General features: G+C 44.7%; 1 protein-coding gene across 2 annotated transcripts in view; it reads right to left on the bottom strand.

Moving 5' to 3' along the window:
- BMPR1A (bone morphogenetic protein receptor type 1A) overlaps positions 1-6,472 on the bottom strand; it is a 62,505-nt gene extending 56,033 nt beyond the window's left edge. For both annotated transcript variants that reach the window (XM_075258440.1, XM_075258441.1), the window contains exon 1: positions 6,347-6,472. The gene's annotated coding sequence lies outside the window, so the exon portion shown is untranslated. The remainder of the gene's footprint in view (positions 1-6,346) is intronic.
- Positions 6,473-17,091: the final 10,619 nt, after the last annotated feature.

Below are 17,091 nucleotides of genomic sequence, written 5' to 3'. Positions count from 1 at the left end.
TTAGCGCACATGTGAACCATGCCTTAGTATACCAAGGTGTACATGGCACAGTTTAGAACAAGTGAAAGTGATCCCTTCCGTAGCTCCTTTCACTCACCGCTTCATCTAGGGCAAGATGAATGACATACATTTTCACTAGTCACATCCCTTTCTCATACATTTCTGCCACTTGTCATCCACACAAAAGAGCCCCGGAATCTCAGAACCAGGCAAGTTCATTTCCTATGTCGCCAAGTCTTATTGTAGTGGGAAGGGGGTAAATTCCAAAATCTCAACCATGAGCTGAAAGTGACACTGCTTTAGAACCGTTACAACTACTATATGAAGGAACTACCCCATAACCCCTTCCTCACACTGGAACAAACCCTCTCCTCGACAAAGCACATCCTCTATAGGCCGGCAGACATAGGGAATTTCTACATTGTGCTGCTATTGTCTTGTATTCTTGCATGAGGTGTATTAGGGAATCGCTCACAAAGCAGTTCCCCCAGTCCATGAACATAAAATCCATGAATGAGGGGGCTGAGTAAGTAAACCTCACATGCACGGAGTATAGAGAGTCCTGCACATGAAAACGGAATGTCAAACTTTTACCTTTGGACTGGATTTTTCCTCCTCACTCATTCTTTAAAGCCACAGCCTAAGAAAAATGTCAGTGAGCGGCGGCGTGTGGGTGTTTGGAGAGTTAACCCTGTAAGTCATGCGGCGCAGACTATTTCTGCCTCTGATATAAGTAACACAAAATATATGTAACCGCTCCAAAAAACTAATGATATTACTAGATTTTTACTGTCCGTTCTGTACCTTTTGGACATGGGGCGGGTGCGCAGCTGATTTTCCAACAGAACTGTGCAGGCAAAAACTCCACAGCGCACAGCATCAGTAATAGAATTTAATCCCACTCTTCAGTGCAATGCCCAATTTACAAGTAATACATGGAGACCTGTTGACTGGTTACCTGCAAACCCCACAGCACAGTTTTGATGTGGATGTTTAGGGGTTATGTATGAAAAGCCTACTAGTGCATTCCCCATTGTCCCTATTCTGCAGAGTATGGTGGTGTGCCAGAAGTCTCTCCTGCTGCTGCCTGGGCTCCCTGTCATGTCACCATCTCCGCTCTACTCCTCCTCATTGTACACAGAGTAGAGCAGTGCAGGTCATTTGACAGAGTCAGAGCCCTCCCATATAATCCATTTGGTTTAAAAAGAAAATCAGTAAATAAAAAAAAAAAAAGCAAATTTACTGGTCCTGTGTGCGAGTACTCTCACAGACATTGTGGAGGTACCGTGTGTACAGGTCACGGGTACCAGTGTACAGAGACTGAGTGCAGTAGTGATCTGAACAGAAATGGAGGATGACAAGAAGACATCCTCGAGTATCGGCAGCAGCGCTCCAATAGAGAACATTGTTGCAAAGTTGCAAGCGGTTTTTCTTTTTTTTGTCACAAGATATAGGTCTGTTTACCTAGTGTACCCATCTCTGTATGTCCCTAGCCAAATGTTAAAGAAGGTCAGTCACCGTCTCCGCCTCAAAATCCTGACCAAAAAGACGGATCCCAATGAAATCAATGGGAGCCGCTCAGGAGGTTTTTCTGGGAGCCATTTCTCCCGGCTCCTGGAAAAAAGAAGCGAGATGCTCATTCTTCAGGCCGAGTCAACTTACCTAAAGGTAAGTTCAGAAGGGGTTCTTTTGGACTGGAACCTGAGGCGGAGGCCACGTCAGGTTCCGGTCCAAATGCCAGGTAGCCGCGACAGAAAGCCGGTGCAATGCACTGGCATCCAGTCGCACACTCCGCTCCGGATTAGGCCCAATGAATGGGCCTAGTCTGGAGGAGGGAGTGTCTTCAGGCCAAATCGCGAGGCGTCTCGGCCTGAAGAATGAGCATCTCGCTTCTTTTTTCCGGGGAAAAACTCCTGAGTGGCTTCCATTGATTACAATGGGATCCGTCTTTTTGGTCAGGATTTTGAAGCGGATATGGAATCCGTGTGAACTTAGCCTAACAATGTTTCCCCCTTGAGAATCGGTGCCTCAGTTGATGAAATATCACCTTTTGTGTCAATATGCAAATTAGATCTTCGGAGCAATGTTGCTGTTGATCCAAAGGGCTTATTGGCATTTTGACACAAACGGTGACATCTCAGCAAGGGGGAAGAGATTCAAAAAGGGAAAAACGGATTGATTCAGGTGACCCTAACCTATTTGTGGGGCTGGGTTCTGTTAACAGATTCCTTTTTAACAGTACAGTGGTAAGGGCTAGGGTCACACCTGATCTCAATGGCCGTTCGGGGATTAAAAATGTGGAGAGAAAATTCCTGTTGTTCAGACAGAAACCCGGCAGACCCCATTATAGTCCGTGGGTTTCCACAGGTAACTGCTTTTGACTTGGATTAGGATTCCATTTTCCAGCTCCTGAAAAAAAGAAACCCGAACGCAGGTGTGAACCTGGCGTAAACATGCATACAGCCAAACCGACACTGTAAAAAATGGACTTAATGTAAACCAATATTACACTAGACGGCTCATATAGAATATCCCATTTCGCTGGCAGTATTACAGAGGCCTCTCTGGATAGACGCCGTATACACAGAGTGTAAGTCACTTTACTATGCAGATGCCAGGGTCTCTTAAATGTAATGGATAAATAGACAATTTGCCCAGTTATGCAGTACTTAGATGACGTTTGTCCAGTAGGGTACAGATATGGCAGATTTGCCACTTTGGCTTCTGCCACTCCGCCAACAACATGCTTGGAATAGCTGATGATTTTCAGCACCTCGGTCATAGCTGCCATTGATAGTGAAACATGAAAGCATCCATAAGGAAATCATTGCCACTGTGTATACACTGTGAATATGGAGCTAGTATACGGGCTGCTGGAACCGCTGCTTCACTTTCCAAAGTACAATAGGCAGGAACGCAGACTAATGGGATTGATAGTTTGTTATCGAGATCCTCCCGACACAGATAAAAAGTAAAAATATCTGAATTATTTAGCAACAAAGTATAGCCATTTATTTAAGTCCAAACTATGCAAATTTGATACAATTTTTGGAAGTCGGTGCAAAAAAAAATAAAAAAATGCAGCTTTGACATAATCCTGAAGAAGACTCCATTTCCAAGACTATGATATTGACTGGTGGAGGTCTTACAGGTACCCACATACATGAAGTGTTCGGGTGAATGTCGTAGCAGAGAGGTCTAACACCTGGCACCCCACCCCACTGCTTACCAAGCACAAAGCCATGCACGGTATAGCGGTTCAGTCCCAGCATGCTGCCTATCCACATGCACGGACAGCCCTGGTTACAAGTTAATTTGTTGATAGACAGTCAAAGGAAAGTTTAAGGGCTCATTCACACGGGGCAAGAGGGGCTCCCGAAAAAAAAAAAAGACCTGACCGGCCATATTCGCCTTAAAATGCTGTCCAAAAATCTGTGTGTGAACTTACCCTAACAGGATGCACATTATAGGACTGTACTGAGGACACATAGCACCCTATGTATCAGTGATAGGAAACCAAACATTCTGGTGTAAAGGCATCGGTCCTTTGCGAACACAATGACAAACACCATATCAATGATCCATTTTGACGCAAATGGTCGCCACTTCGAGACGTCATTTTTCAGTCAGCGTTTGCTAATGAATCATTTTCCACTTGAGAAAATTAGGAGAACGAAAAAACAGAAACACAAAACCACGGCATGAATGCGGTTCTAACTACTGCATCCAAAAACGTTACTAGACTTGGGGAGTATTCACACTGTCATACTTGCAGAGTGTAAAAATATTGTGGGAAGTGCTGTAAAGTAGGCTGAAGCCCCACATTGCGGAAACGCAGCTTTTTTTGTTGAAGATTTTGTTGTGTTTTTTTTGAGCCAACGCCAGGAGTGGATTGAGCAGAAGGTCGAAGTATAAGAACTTCTAATATATTTCCCGTTCCTTTTGTAGCCATTCTTAGCTTTGGCTCAAAAAAACGCAACTAAATCTGCAACAGAAAAGGCTGCGTTTCCGCAACGTGGGGCCTCAGCCTAAGGTTAAATTCACATTGATACATGACTGACACCAACTGTAATGGGAGTCATTAGGTTCCTGTCACAAAAAAAATGTCATGCTGTGTTATTGTAGTCCGCCATTTACAACAGAATGGAGCCTCCAATACAGATGGCTACATTTAGGCTTTGTGTGTAATACGTCACCGTTCACACTCTGTTTACATGGTAATGGCCTTGTTCTCATTAGTTGCTGCTCCATAAACAAACATTACCATGAGTATTATTACAGGTTTACAAACAATAACCTCACTCTTAATACATTATGTACATGGAGGATTTGGGAGTCATTTTCTTACTACTTCCCAGGCACAGCACCATATACTGGGTTTTTTGTAGTATTGCAGCTCAGTCCCATTTAGTGCAATGGGGCTGAGCTACAAGCAGGCTAGATTACCAATGAATGTTACATTACTAGCCTATGAAGAAGAAACAGCACTGACACAAGCGCTGCCGCCTCGAACAGTTGATCAATGGTGGTCCTGGGTGTCAGACCTCCACCGATATGATATTGATGTGCTATTACAAGTTACACTACAAAACTGCATGCAGCCTGACTGTCTGAATGCACCATTGGACCACCACCAAAAATAGAACGAAGGGGTTCCAAACTCATTGGTGTCCTCGTAGTACACTGCTGCACCTGACCAACTATAACGAAATTCATCACCCCATAAAATGAGGAGGACTTGGATGTGGGACATCACGGTGGCTCGGTGGTTAGCACTGCAGCCTTGCAGCGCTGGAGTCCTAGGTTCAAAATCTTCCAAGGGCAACATCTGCAAGGAGTTTGTATGTTCTCCGTGGGTTTCCTCCGGGTACTCCAGTTACCTCCCACACACCAAAGACATACTGATAGGGAATGTAGATTGTGAGCCCTATATAGGACAGTGACTGACAATATCTGTAAAGCGCTGCGGAATATGATGGCGCTATATAAGTAAGCATAATAATAATGCTGTGCCCAACCCTCTGTTATTACATATCGATGGCTAGACCCCCAATAGACCCTTAACCATATCCTGCTGCTTACCGTCTCTCTGTGAGTAAAAAAAAAAAAACATCTATAATATTATAATCAATGAGGTTTTTCAGGATCTATTTGTATCATCACTTCCAGGATCCGTAGATAAGACAGCACATAGGTGAACACAGCACAAACAACTGCACAAAAATCCGCTTATTAATCCCTATAAATATAATAAGGCGCGCATCATTTTAGCTGTGATCAATTTTTACCTTGGATTCATCCCGGTTTTTTTTTATGCAGTGTTTACAGTGGCAGCAACCTGGATGCCATTCTACCAGATCTCTTCCTCTTTGCTGATCCTGTTATACTGCAGATTATTCTGCAGTAGAAAATCCAACCTGTGTGAATATGCCCCAAAGGAGTTTTCTGTAGAGACTGCCAATAATAAATGGATGAATCTCCTACTGTCACCTCTGGCGGTCGCAGCGTATCCATATGACCAGTGACCTCAGCGGTATATGGCGGAGTCATCTGAGTAAATGGGCATCTCAGTGCTGTAGCCATGTAAACAAAAACAGGTAGGGACCACCAATGTGGCAGTGCTGGAGCGGCAGGAACCAGGACAGGTCCTTCATATTAATTATTATTATTAATAAATTATTATATTATTATTATTCCCTCCTGCTTAGCCAAATTTTTATTTAAAAAAAAAACCCTTCTCCATAACCGCTTACTTCCATAATGAAGAACACACAAACCCAGTGTCAGTCTAATACCAAACCAATCCCCTAGAAGGCCAGATAAAACCAGAATCAATCAACTAGAAAGGGTTAATGATTGGCTGCGATCAATCCAAATCATCTATAAAAGTGGTGCAGCCCCTTCCTGTCAGCTCTAAAGATCCACAAGACAGGAGGCCACGGCAGCGGGCAGGTAAGTGTGTATACTACCGCCATATACTGCTCACACATGGATCTGTTATCATACCTGGCATTATGGGATGGAACACCTTAGAGAGCTATACATTGTTACCAGCAGACATGGGACCTAGTTACGTGTTAGTGACCATGGCTTATATATATATATATATATATATATATATATATATATATACACTGTACATAGACACAAACACATGCGTGTATATATAGTGCAAGTCTTCCACACACAGGTATACAGTGAGGCACAGCAGAGTATAGACACAAGTCTAGCTCCGGCACAATCTCAGCCCCCCCTCCCGCACCACCACCTCCTCCCCCTCCCGCACAATACAATCTGTATACGCGCACAACTTCTATACCGCCCTGTATACCCGCAGCGCACTCACCCGACCCTGCCGTCCTCCATGTTCAATACTCCCAGCAGCACCGATAAATCCTCTCCGTGTTACACACACTTCTCGGTCGTCGTGGATCCCAGCCGCCGCCGCCTGCCCGTAGTCTACTCCTGTATACCTTCCAGTGCGCGTGCTCGCCGCTCCGTGCACGTCCCCGCCACGCACTACACCGCCAGAGAGGGGGCGGAGAAGCGCAGGCCGTGACGTCATCAGCGCTCTCCCAGGCTATACCTCAAACACAGGGAACGGTTAACCCCTGAGCTGCCTTTCAGGATCAGGGCGGAAGTGGTAGTACGGACCACGTTCATACTCACATAGTGTACTGTACACTGCGTTATGGCTATACATTTAGGCTATCTGTTAGCAGGAGTGTCACGTGTACCCGTGGGGCTGCATTGGTTATTACTGTACAGGAATAATGCACACCGTGATGTCACACTACAGGGATAATGCACACAGTATGGAAGAAATGTGCACAGTGATGTCATAGTACAGGGATAATGTCCACTTTGACCTCACAATAATACAAGCAAGAAAATGACTGTGTACAAAGTGATGTCACAACCAACATGATGTTTCAGTAAGGTAATGAGACTTCCAGTTATCCCGTACATCATCCCTGGTTATTACTAGATGCACCCTAAGGGCTAGTTCACATGGGGCAAGGTATGGTGTATAATGGTTGTGACTGAGACATGGGAAGCTGCGTCAGAATAGGGCCAAAATCATTCCCCCCTACCCCCTTCTGTCTCTTTGTGTCCCCCCCCCCCCCACGAGTACTTTAGTAATATGCCTCGCTCTCCTCCCCCCCCCCCCATCTTCGTTTGTTTTGTTGGATTTGTTATATTTCTTATGTTAAAATATTCAATAAAAATTAGTTTTATTAAAAAAAAAAAAAAACAGGGCCAAAAATGCGCCTGCCACAACTGTCACGGCTTCCGGCAATCGCGGCTTCCCACTTCAAAGTAGGCCCAAGTGATTGGGCCTAGCCTGGAGGGCACTGCCGCGAGGCGGACGTCGGGGCTGAATCAGCCGCGGAATCCGCCTGGAGAAAGGACAGCTCACTTGTTGCCGCTCACGGAAAAAAGTAAGCTAGCAGTCTACATAGACCTATATTGTGAGAGGGCCGATTCTGACATGGATTCAGCGCCAAAATCCACCCCGTGTGAACGAGCCCTAAGTCTCAGTGGAAGTTCCCCCATTAGCTTTTGTGCCCCCATAGCTGTGTCTGCTACCTCAGTAGTCATGCTCATGTTGGGGCAGGTTACAACTTGTGTAATATTTACAAAGGCTTTGTTCCACCTATTGCGACATGTTACAAATATGACCTGAAAAGAATGGCTGCAGAGTATCGCGCAGTAATAACTCCTTTATCAGTTATTTCTATCTTGTATCAACAGTGCACCCTATATGTCAAACCTATGTGTATGCCCTGTATAGAGATGAGCTACTGGCACATACGTGTTGCAACAAAAAAAGTAGCGTTTCCTTAATGTGGGGCATTAGCCACCTTATGAGGGACTCCAGAGGTATCCCTGCACCTTTCCATATAATTTTTGTCAGTTTTTTAGACTGAGTATAAGATTGGGACATCTTCCCAGGGATTGTGGCCAAGATTGCGGGGACATTCTGTCATGGTGACAGTCCTGTTAGCATCATTTACGGTATAAGGTAGCTGAGCTATTAGAACCGCTGCTGGCGCTGACTTCATTGGCACCAGAATAATGAACCGGAGTGACATGTTTTATATAGTATATTGAAGCACTCTGTAAATTCTCGTAAATTTAAGTAAATATTGATTTGTCCTTGTGGTGTTGCTGATGAAGATTTCATGCTGTATAGCGGCCTCCTTATTTCAGCAGCGCACAATAAATCATTCATTTATAGGACGTTATGGAGTTCAGATTTTGCTGCAGAATATCCTATGATCTATTGAAGGGGTGAAATCTGCTGTGAAAATCTGCTGCATTGCTGTGGATTTGAAACCTGTAACATGCTTTATCTTCCCAGCCACATGTAACGTGTAGCAGAATTGCGGCGCAAAACCTACCCTGCAAACTTTGCAGTAAATATGCCACTTACCCTTCTGCAATCTATGCACTGGGGCTAGAGGGAGTGCAGACGTAGAAATCATACACATGTCGTGATGTCGAGGACCCCTCTGCCATGTATATTATTATGAATGGAGCATATCATTTTTGCATTGGAGCTTAAAGGACATTTCACCACCTCCAAAAAGTCAATTTTTTTGGATTATTTAGTAGCTGCTGCTCCAATAATTCTGGCATAGTTGCAATTCCTTTCTCTAGCCCCCACCGTTCCTGAGCAATGCTCTTATCTTTGGTGTCTGATATGCTATTTGGACTCTGATTCTGGCCCAAGTTTTGATTGACTTGATATGTATTTTTCTGTGTGCATGTACAGCTATGGAATCGGACCGGTCTATGATTAATCTTCTTATATAGACTCAAGCATAAAAACTCATTTCCACCATCGCCCATGTTTATACTGTAACCATCAAATTTATCTAAAAACATACGGTTTCATTGCTGCCTCCCAAGTAATAGTGGCGGCCAGAGCTTGCCATACATCTGTTAAGATGACACCCACGGAGGACTGAAGGCCAATGTCTATTGTATGCGGAGCAGCAGGAAATACCGCTGTCTTCCTCTCTAGCGCAATTAATAATTTCCTTTCTACATAAAACTGTAAGTATTGGCCACTTTGGGAAGGTAAAAGGATTTCCTGCAATGCTTCTCTTATTTCCTCTGAAAAGTATATTAGCCAATGCTGAAAAATGATGAGTAGTGACAGAAGGCTCAATCCTCCTAGCCGTGCCTTATAACAATATTCACGATAGCGGTTATACGTACATGTAGCTCATTATGGAACTAATAGGCTTATTCAGGTGTTTGGTTTTCCAAGCTTTATTTTACATTGCACCTTAGATTAATAAAAAGAAATGTCAATTAACTTTACTGTAATGTTGTTCCAGAAAAAGACACAAATAACTATAAAGTAATTGACAACGACTTATGAAAAAATACCCTCCAGACTTGAGATGGAGATAAGAACGTCCTAGCTCCATAACCCCTCTCTCGCTCTTTATTAGATATGATGTATGATAAATCTTACTAAGTTTGTGGGTTTGTGTGTTTGGATGTTCCTCAAGCACGCAAAAATGGCTAAACGGATTTCCCTGACATTTCACCTAGATGGCCACCTGGAAGAAAACATAGGCTCCTTGTTATGCCGCTAAATGCCCCGGAATTCTCCACCGCTAGTGCCGAACGTATGCTCCGGCAATGCTTCAGGACCCGAGATGACGTCATCCCAGGTCCTTCAGCCAGCGTCCGATAGGTTCGCTGCATTGTGTGGGTGGGCCTATGGGCAGTGTGTGAGTCGGAGAAAATGGCGGCGAATCGCCGCTCCAGAGAGATGCGGGTATGCGGCCTGGCTGTGCGGCTCACAACAAGTCTAGTGGGTGTACCGGGTCTGAGAGTACCCCAGGGCACTGTACAGTTCGGGGCCAGGGGACCACCCGGGGGCGTGTGGGAGGAAGGGGGGGTGCAGGAGAGGGGTTTAGGGCCGCCGGGGGATGCAGGAGGGGGTGTGCGCACGGGAGGAGGGGGTGACGGGAAAGGGGTTGGGGGGGTGGCTGCACGGGAGCAGGGGGCCACGGGAGAGGATTTTAAGGGGGACATGCAGGAGGGGTTGGTTGCGGGAGAGGGGTACGGGGGTGAGCTAGAAGGGGGGGAAGAAAGGGAGGTGGGTGTGCCCGCATATACTGAGATGTACCACAGCCGAGGCGCATGCGGATCGACACCAACAAAGACACGCGGACAAAGTCGCAGGCAAATGCTAACATGATATAATGGCATCAAGAGGGATTTCACTTTTTTAAAGTATTTGTCATCATCACAATCTATAGAAATCCTTGAGTACTCTTAAAGAGGATGTTCAAGAGTAGATGTTAATGGACTTAATGGGATCACATCAGCAGGGGTCTAACACCCGACACCCCCACCCCCAGTGTTAAATTTGCACATAATACAAAAAAAAAAAAAAAAGTTAGGATACTGCTGCCAAGATCCCATTCAGGTGAATAGAAGCTGCAATACCATGTCAATGACCTAGTGCTCTGCTGTATATTGATCTATGTGTACATAGTATATAAGTTCAATAACGCTCTGATACTCTTTCTGTATTTCAGTCCACTAGTTGCCCGCCTTTGCACCCTCTCTATTTCGGCTATGTCTTTGTTAAGCACAGGTGGCCATAGCTGCACACAATATTCCATAGTTAGAAAAGTGTCAGCTATGAGTCACTTTCGTCATCGCTCTGCAGCTATGTCCACTTCTCCAGATATGTTTGCAGGTGTTGGAAAAAGTGGCAGTGGGGTTTCAGAACTATGGTGTGAATCTGAATGCCATATTTTTCTGTGTATTTCTGCCAGAAAACTGTTGATTTGAGTGTGTTTCTTCCTTGTTGTTAAGTGGCCATAGTCGGAGATCCTTGGCCTGATCTCTGGTAATATTATTCAGACAATTAACCCCTGAAGAACCAAATGAACTATGATTGGGTTGAGTGGAAATTGTACAGGGGAATTGTATGCACTGCTGGGGTCATGTCTTGGAGAATCAGTTGGGATCTGAAGTATTCCACATTGAAGGTAGTATAATCAGCATCTAATATGATCTTACATCTTTTCAGTAACACATGCAAAAGCTAGAGAAATGGGCAGCGTATCGGAACCTCCACTGATCCAAGGAGAATCTTAAAACCGGGATCCCATGACTTTCACCCAATGTTCTAAAGAAGTGGTGCTGTGTCTGTATTGGGTTAGAACGGGTTCACACGATGTATTATGGCACGTAATGTGGTACGTAGACGGCACGGGAGCTTTTGTGGGCCATATACGCTCCCATTGTTTTCAATGGGAGCCAGTACCGTATACACGGCGCTATTTTGCGGCGGCCGAAAATAGCACCGCGTATACGGTACCAGCTCCCATTGAAAACAATGGGAGCGTATACGGCCCGCAATAGCTCTTGCGCCGTCTACGTACCACATTACGTGCCATAATACATCGTGTGAACCCGGCCTTAGAGGGGTTTCCGGTCATCTGTCCAATTTTGATACTGATGACTTATTCTTTGGATAGGTCATCACTATCAGATGGCACTGGTCAGCAATATATAGGTATCCTCTCCACCAATACACTCCAGTTGCCCCAGACACATTCACCATTGACAACTGGAAAATCCCCCAGCACCACTCCAGTACTTCCCACTATGGAACAGTAATCTCTGCGCATTGCTGGATGTCTACCTGTAACATTGCATTGGCATTGAACACCAGTAATGAACACTAACAATGCACCCCGAAAATTTAATATCTATATTTTGGTGTTTGATGAGATACATAAATCAAGAAGCAAACCCACAAATGGCTCGCTGTTTTTCTCTTTTCTACTTGGACTGGTAATAGGCATAAGATCCTATATTGTAAATGGAGCCAAAGGCTGAAGTCCTTGTCTGTGCTGCAGTACACCAGCATGGCTGTAATACAGGGGTTGGAGACTTCTGCTTCAGAATTAGTCCCCCATATAGGTTCCAATGCTGAAGGCAGTCCAGAACAGATGACGAGTGAGATCTGGATGAAGACAGTAGTCAGTTTGGGGAAGAAAATAAGGAATTGGCTATATTCCTGTGGTGGCTAGCTTGACATTTGGTGGTTCAGGTCTTTTGGAAACTTGTTGTGGCATTGTGATGTTTGTAGAGTTAAAGGGATCCTATCATTTGGATCAAATTTTTTGTCCCTAACACGTAGGAATAGCCTTAAGAAAGGCTATTCGTCTCCTACCTTTAGATGTTTTCTCCACGCCGCTGTTCCATAGAAATCCCGGTTTTCGCTAGTATGCAAATGAGTTCTCTCGCAACACTGGGGGTGTCCCCAATGCTGCGAGAGAATTCTCCAGTGCCGTCTCCATCTTCTTCAGGAACGTCCTCTTTGTCTGGCGCAGGAGGTGAAATTTATAGGCCTCGGGCAGAGCCAACTGCGCATGCCCACAGGCCACAAGAAAATGGCCGCTTACTTACTGTGTAAGTGCCCATTTTTCTTGTGGCCACGGGCATGTGCAGTTGGCCCTGCGTGAGGCCTACAAGTTTCACCACCTGCAGCGGAAGAAGAAGAGTTAAGAGAATGCTCCTGAAGAAGATGGAGGTGACACTGGAGAGTTCTCTCGCAGCATTGGGGATACCCCCAGTGCTGCGATAGAATTCATTTGCATACCAGTGAAAACCAGGATTTCTACGGAACGGAGGCGTGGAGAAGACATCTAAAGGTAGGAAAAGAATAGCCTTTTTTAAGGCTATTCCTATGTGATGGGGACAAAAATTTTGAACTGAATGATAGGATCCCTTTAAATCTGTCCATATACTTTTAGTCTAAATGGGTTTCCTGCTTGAGACCACAGTCAAAATGGAGTCTGGAGTGATACTAGCTGATCACCATGAATTAGGGAAACCAGATTAGTGGAGATCAACTGTTCACCAAGATGGCTTCTTTATAAGGGCAAACAGAGTAAACGCGCGTGTATTTTGGCAAAGTACACGTGTAAAAATAAGACTCCCATTGACTTCAATGGCATTTTACACGTGTATTTTGATGTGTTTTTTTACACGTTTAAAAACTGTCTTTGAAGTCAATGGGAGTCTTATTTGTACACGTGTATTTTGCCAAAATACACGTGCGTTTACTCTGTGTGAACAGGCCCTAAGAACTGTCATACAAGTACGGTAAAATTAAATTACCCATAGAATCACCAAAACCAAAAAATAAGGGCTAAAGCAAACTGAAACAATCCATGGATGTGGCAATGCTTTCCCTCGACCATTGCTGCTGGCCATCTGAAGTTACTTTTATCTTATTTTATTTCAACTGTATAGAAAATAACATTTTCTAGAGGAAAAATAGTTTGATGGTCTACACAAGATGGTGTTTTAGAAAATAGTGTGAAGCTGTGACCTTACCCAGAGGCCAGAAGTTCACAAGTGACTAAAGCAAATGGTTTCCCTGGGGACAGTCTCTAAAATCTGCCCTCTAGCAAACCTGGGCGGTCCTGCCTACAGATAAAGGGATTTATCTGGCACTAATCTGGTGGGGGCAGTGCAAGTGACATATTCATTGGGAGGTAAGTAGATTCTCAAATTCCCTCCGACTACTTAGCAGGTAATTTATTTTTCTAAGCTTTCTGGAAAAACCAGACTAGATCTCCTACTGTGCCTTCAGTTACAGAGTGACTCTTCAGAATGGCGACACTGCTCTCATGATACTTTATGGGTACCTGGCATACAGCTTGTTTTACATTGTGTAGCTATGGAGATTATATACCGGGGGATGTTTAGAGACCTGTTGGTTTCTGCCTGGTTTAATGTCATGGTGGAGTTCTTAGAGACGTAAAAAACTTGTAACAGATTCCCTTTAAATCAGGGGCGTAACTACCGTGGTAGCAGCAGTAGCAGCTGCCACAGGGCCCGGGCCATTAGGGGGCCCGGTGACAGCCGCTACCGCTGCGTTTTTTTTTCAATAGGCAGTTACGGGCCCTATTCACTTGCCGATCCTGGCTGGGCCGGGATCGGCAAGTGACACCGCGGGCCCCACAGGGGCTATCATTATACTCGGGGGTCTTTGCAGACCCCCGAGTATAATGACCGGCGGATCGAGAGAGGTAATAAACATAAAAAACTGTTACTTACCTCTCCGCAATCCTGCCAGGCCTCCGTCCTGCTGTTGTCTGACGTCACATGAACCCGGCATGCTTCCCGGGTCATGTGACGTCTGACGTCATTAACGAAGGACGCGAGAGGAGGACAGCACAGGAGCCGGGGAACAGGTAAGAAGCAACAGTGGGTTTTTTTTTAATGTTTTTATTCCCGATTTAGTCTCCGATTATTATACTCTGGGGTCTGAAAAGACCCCAGAGTATAATAATTGTTTATGGGTGTCCACAGAGGGACACTATTGGGGTTAACACTGTGTGTGCAGGGGACACTATAGGGGTTAACACTGTGTGTGCAGGGGACACTATAGGGGTTAACACTGTGTGTGCATGGGACACTATAGGGGTTAACACTGTGTGTGCAGGGGACACTATAGGGGTTAACACTGTGTGTGCAGGGGACACTATAGGGGTTAACACTGTGTGTGCAGGGGACACTATAGGGGTTAACACTGTGTGTGCAGGGGATACTATAGGGGTTAACACTGTGTGTGCATGGGACACTATAGGGGTTAACACTGTGTGCAGGGGACACTATAGGGGTTAACACTGTGTGTGCAGGGGACACTATAGGGGTTAACACTGTGTGTGCAGGGGACACTATAGGGGTTAACACTGTGTGTGCAGGGGACACTATAGGGGTTAACACTGTGTGTGCATGGGACACTATAGGGGTTAACACTGTGTGTGCATGGGACACTATAGGGGTTAACACTGTGTGTGCAGGGGACACTATAGGGGTTAACACTGTGTGTGCAGGGGACACTATAGGGGTTAACACTGTGTGTGCAGGGGACACTATAGGGGTTAACACTGTGTGTGCAGGGGACACTATTGGGGTTAATACTGTGTGTGCAGGGGACACTATTGGGGTTAATACTGTGTGTGCAGGGGACACTATTGGGGTTAATACTGTGTGTTCAGGGGACACTATTGGGGTTAATACTGTGTGTGCAGGGGACACTATTGGGGTTAATACTGTGTGTGCAGGGGACACTATTGGGGTTAATACTGTGTGTGCAGGGGACACTATTGGGGTTAATACTGTGTGTGCAGGGGACACTATTGGGGTTAATACTGTGTGCAGGGGCAAGTAAGTAAGGGACATAATAGAGTGCGGAGGAGGGGGTCAGTCGAGGTCTTCGGCGTCAGTTGGGATGGGGGGGGCCCCATGTCAAAAGTTCGCCACGGGGCCCCGCCATTCCTAGTTACGCCACTGCTTTAAATATATTATCGCCAACCTCTGAAGGTAGGGATATACATTACATGGACTATAATGGACCGTATGTGTTCAAAAAATATATACAGGTAGTCAGTTGTAAGATAAGATAATCCTTTAATAGTCCTACCATGGGGAAATTCAGTGTGTTGCATCAGCTGGATAATACAGTAATATATTACAAGAAAGAACACATACAAGCTCATAGCAGATAGAAAAGATACTAGGAGTCATAGCAAGTAAGAAGAAAAGAGACTTCAGGATCATTTAGTTCTCTGTGCGGAGTGATCTTCACTTAGTGCGGTGTTGGTTGTACAGCCTGACCGCGGTTGGGAGGAAGGATCTCCGAATGCGTTCCTTCTCACACTTGGGGTGAAGCAGTCAGTCACTGACAGTACTGTCCAGTGCTGTCACGTTCTCATACATGGGATGGGAGTTATTCTCCAGCATGGAGCTCACCATGGACATTATACTTTTGTCATCCACTGGGTCTAGGGGGCTCCCCAGGACAGAGCTGGCCCTTCTGACCCTAACTCGTATGCTATGCCCCAAGAGGCCACTCTGAATCCCAATGTAGTGGCAAAGACACAGACTGGTCAATCTGCTACATGATACAATTACAGAAATTACATAAATAAGTGTATAGATAGTCAATTCCAAACCATTTTATCAGGAAAAAGCACACAAGCATTGAAAATTGCCAAATGTAAAGCACCATGGAATTAATGTGCTATATAAATAAATAACAATAATAATAATTTGGTCATTGAAAACCAGGTACGCTATGGCTGGCTTTGATAACATTCACAAAATAGCTTAAAGGAATTGTCTGTGCAAAATTTTTATTCTTTTAGTAAACTAGGGGAGGTGAAAGAATCATAATCATCATCTGATGCAGGACCCTAAAATAATATGATGTTCCAGTAGCAACCAGCAGAATTGTGACAACATCTCTGGATTACAATACAGCCTGTAATTTAGGATCGGTACAAGAAGGTAGTTACACAGCAGTATCTTTTTAAGAAGATTATATATTTCAATGGAAACTTTGTATAAAATGGTGAACAGGTGCATTAAAAAAAAAAGTAAAAAATCCTGTTGTCCTGGGACTTCATTATACATCAGGACCTTCTGCCAGAGCTGTGATGTAACCAATTATTGATGGGTTACCTCGCCTGTGACATTATGGGATGAAAAAAAGCTTAGCGAATGATTAAAAGTGTTACATTGCCTATGGGCTAAAACAAGATGTACTATCCCGGTGTGTACATGCATCTTACACAATGCACTATGGAGTTCTCATCACTAATTTACAGGCGCTCTTTTAGAATATTAGCATATGTTAAGACTGATTCCTTTAACGGGGGAACACAATAATGAACAATTCACCCTAATTATCTCATGACTGCGGGCAGAACACTCAAAAACATCCAGAACTGCAGAAAGTTCGCTGTCAGATTAATCCTTGAGCATTGTCTCTATCCTTAGAAAAATGACATTTTGTTCAATATGTAAATTATGGTTTTGAAGTCAAGGGGGTGGAGACTTAGTACAGAGTCAAGCTTTCTCACAACCCCATCACCTCCCTACTGTTGCAGTGTTCTGCCCCCAGACTCTGTGATGTACCTGAATGGACTGGTAAGTATAAAGTGTTATGCTATAGTCCTCCAAATACTGTATAATATAAGCACTCCTTTAAAGGTCCTTAACTACTGGTTAAGGTCCTGGCTACTC

Source organism: Leptodactylus fuscus, chromosome 10 (genome assembly GCF_031893055.1).
Source record: "Leptodactylus fuscus isolate aLepFus1 chromosome 10, aLepFus1.hap2, whole genome shotgun sequence".
Lineage (NCBI taxonomy): Eukaryota > Metazoa > Chordata > Amphibia > Anura > Leptodactylidae > Leptodactylus > Leptodactylus fuscus.
The sequence above is the reverse complement of the archived record's forward strand: the minus strand, read 5'-3'. Positions and strand labels throughout refer to the sequence as shown.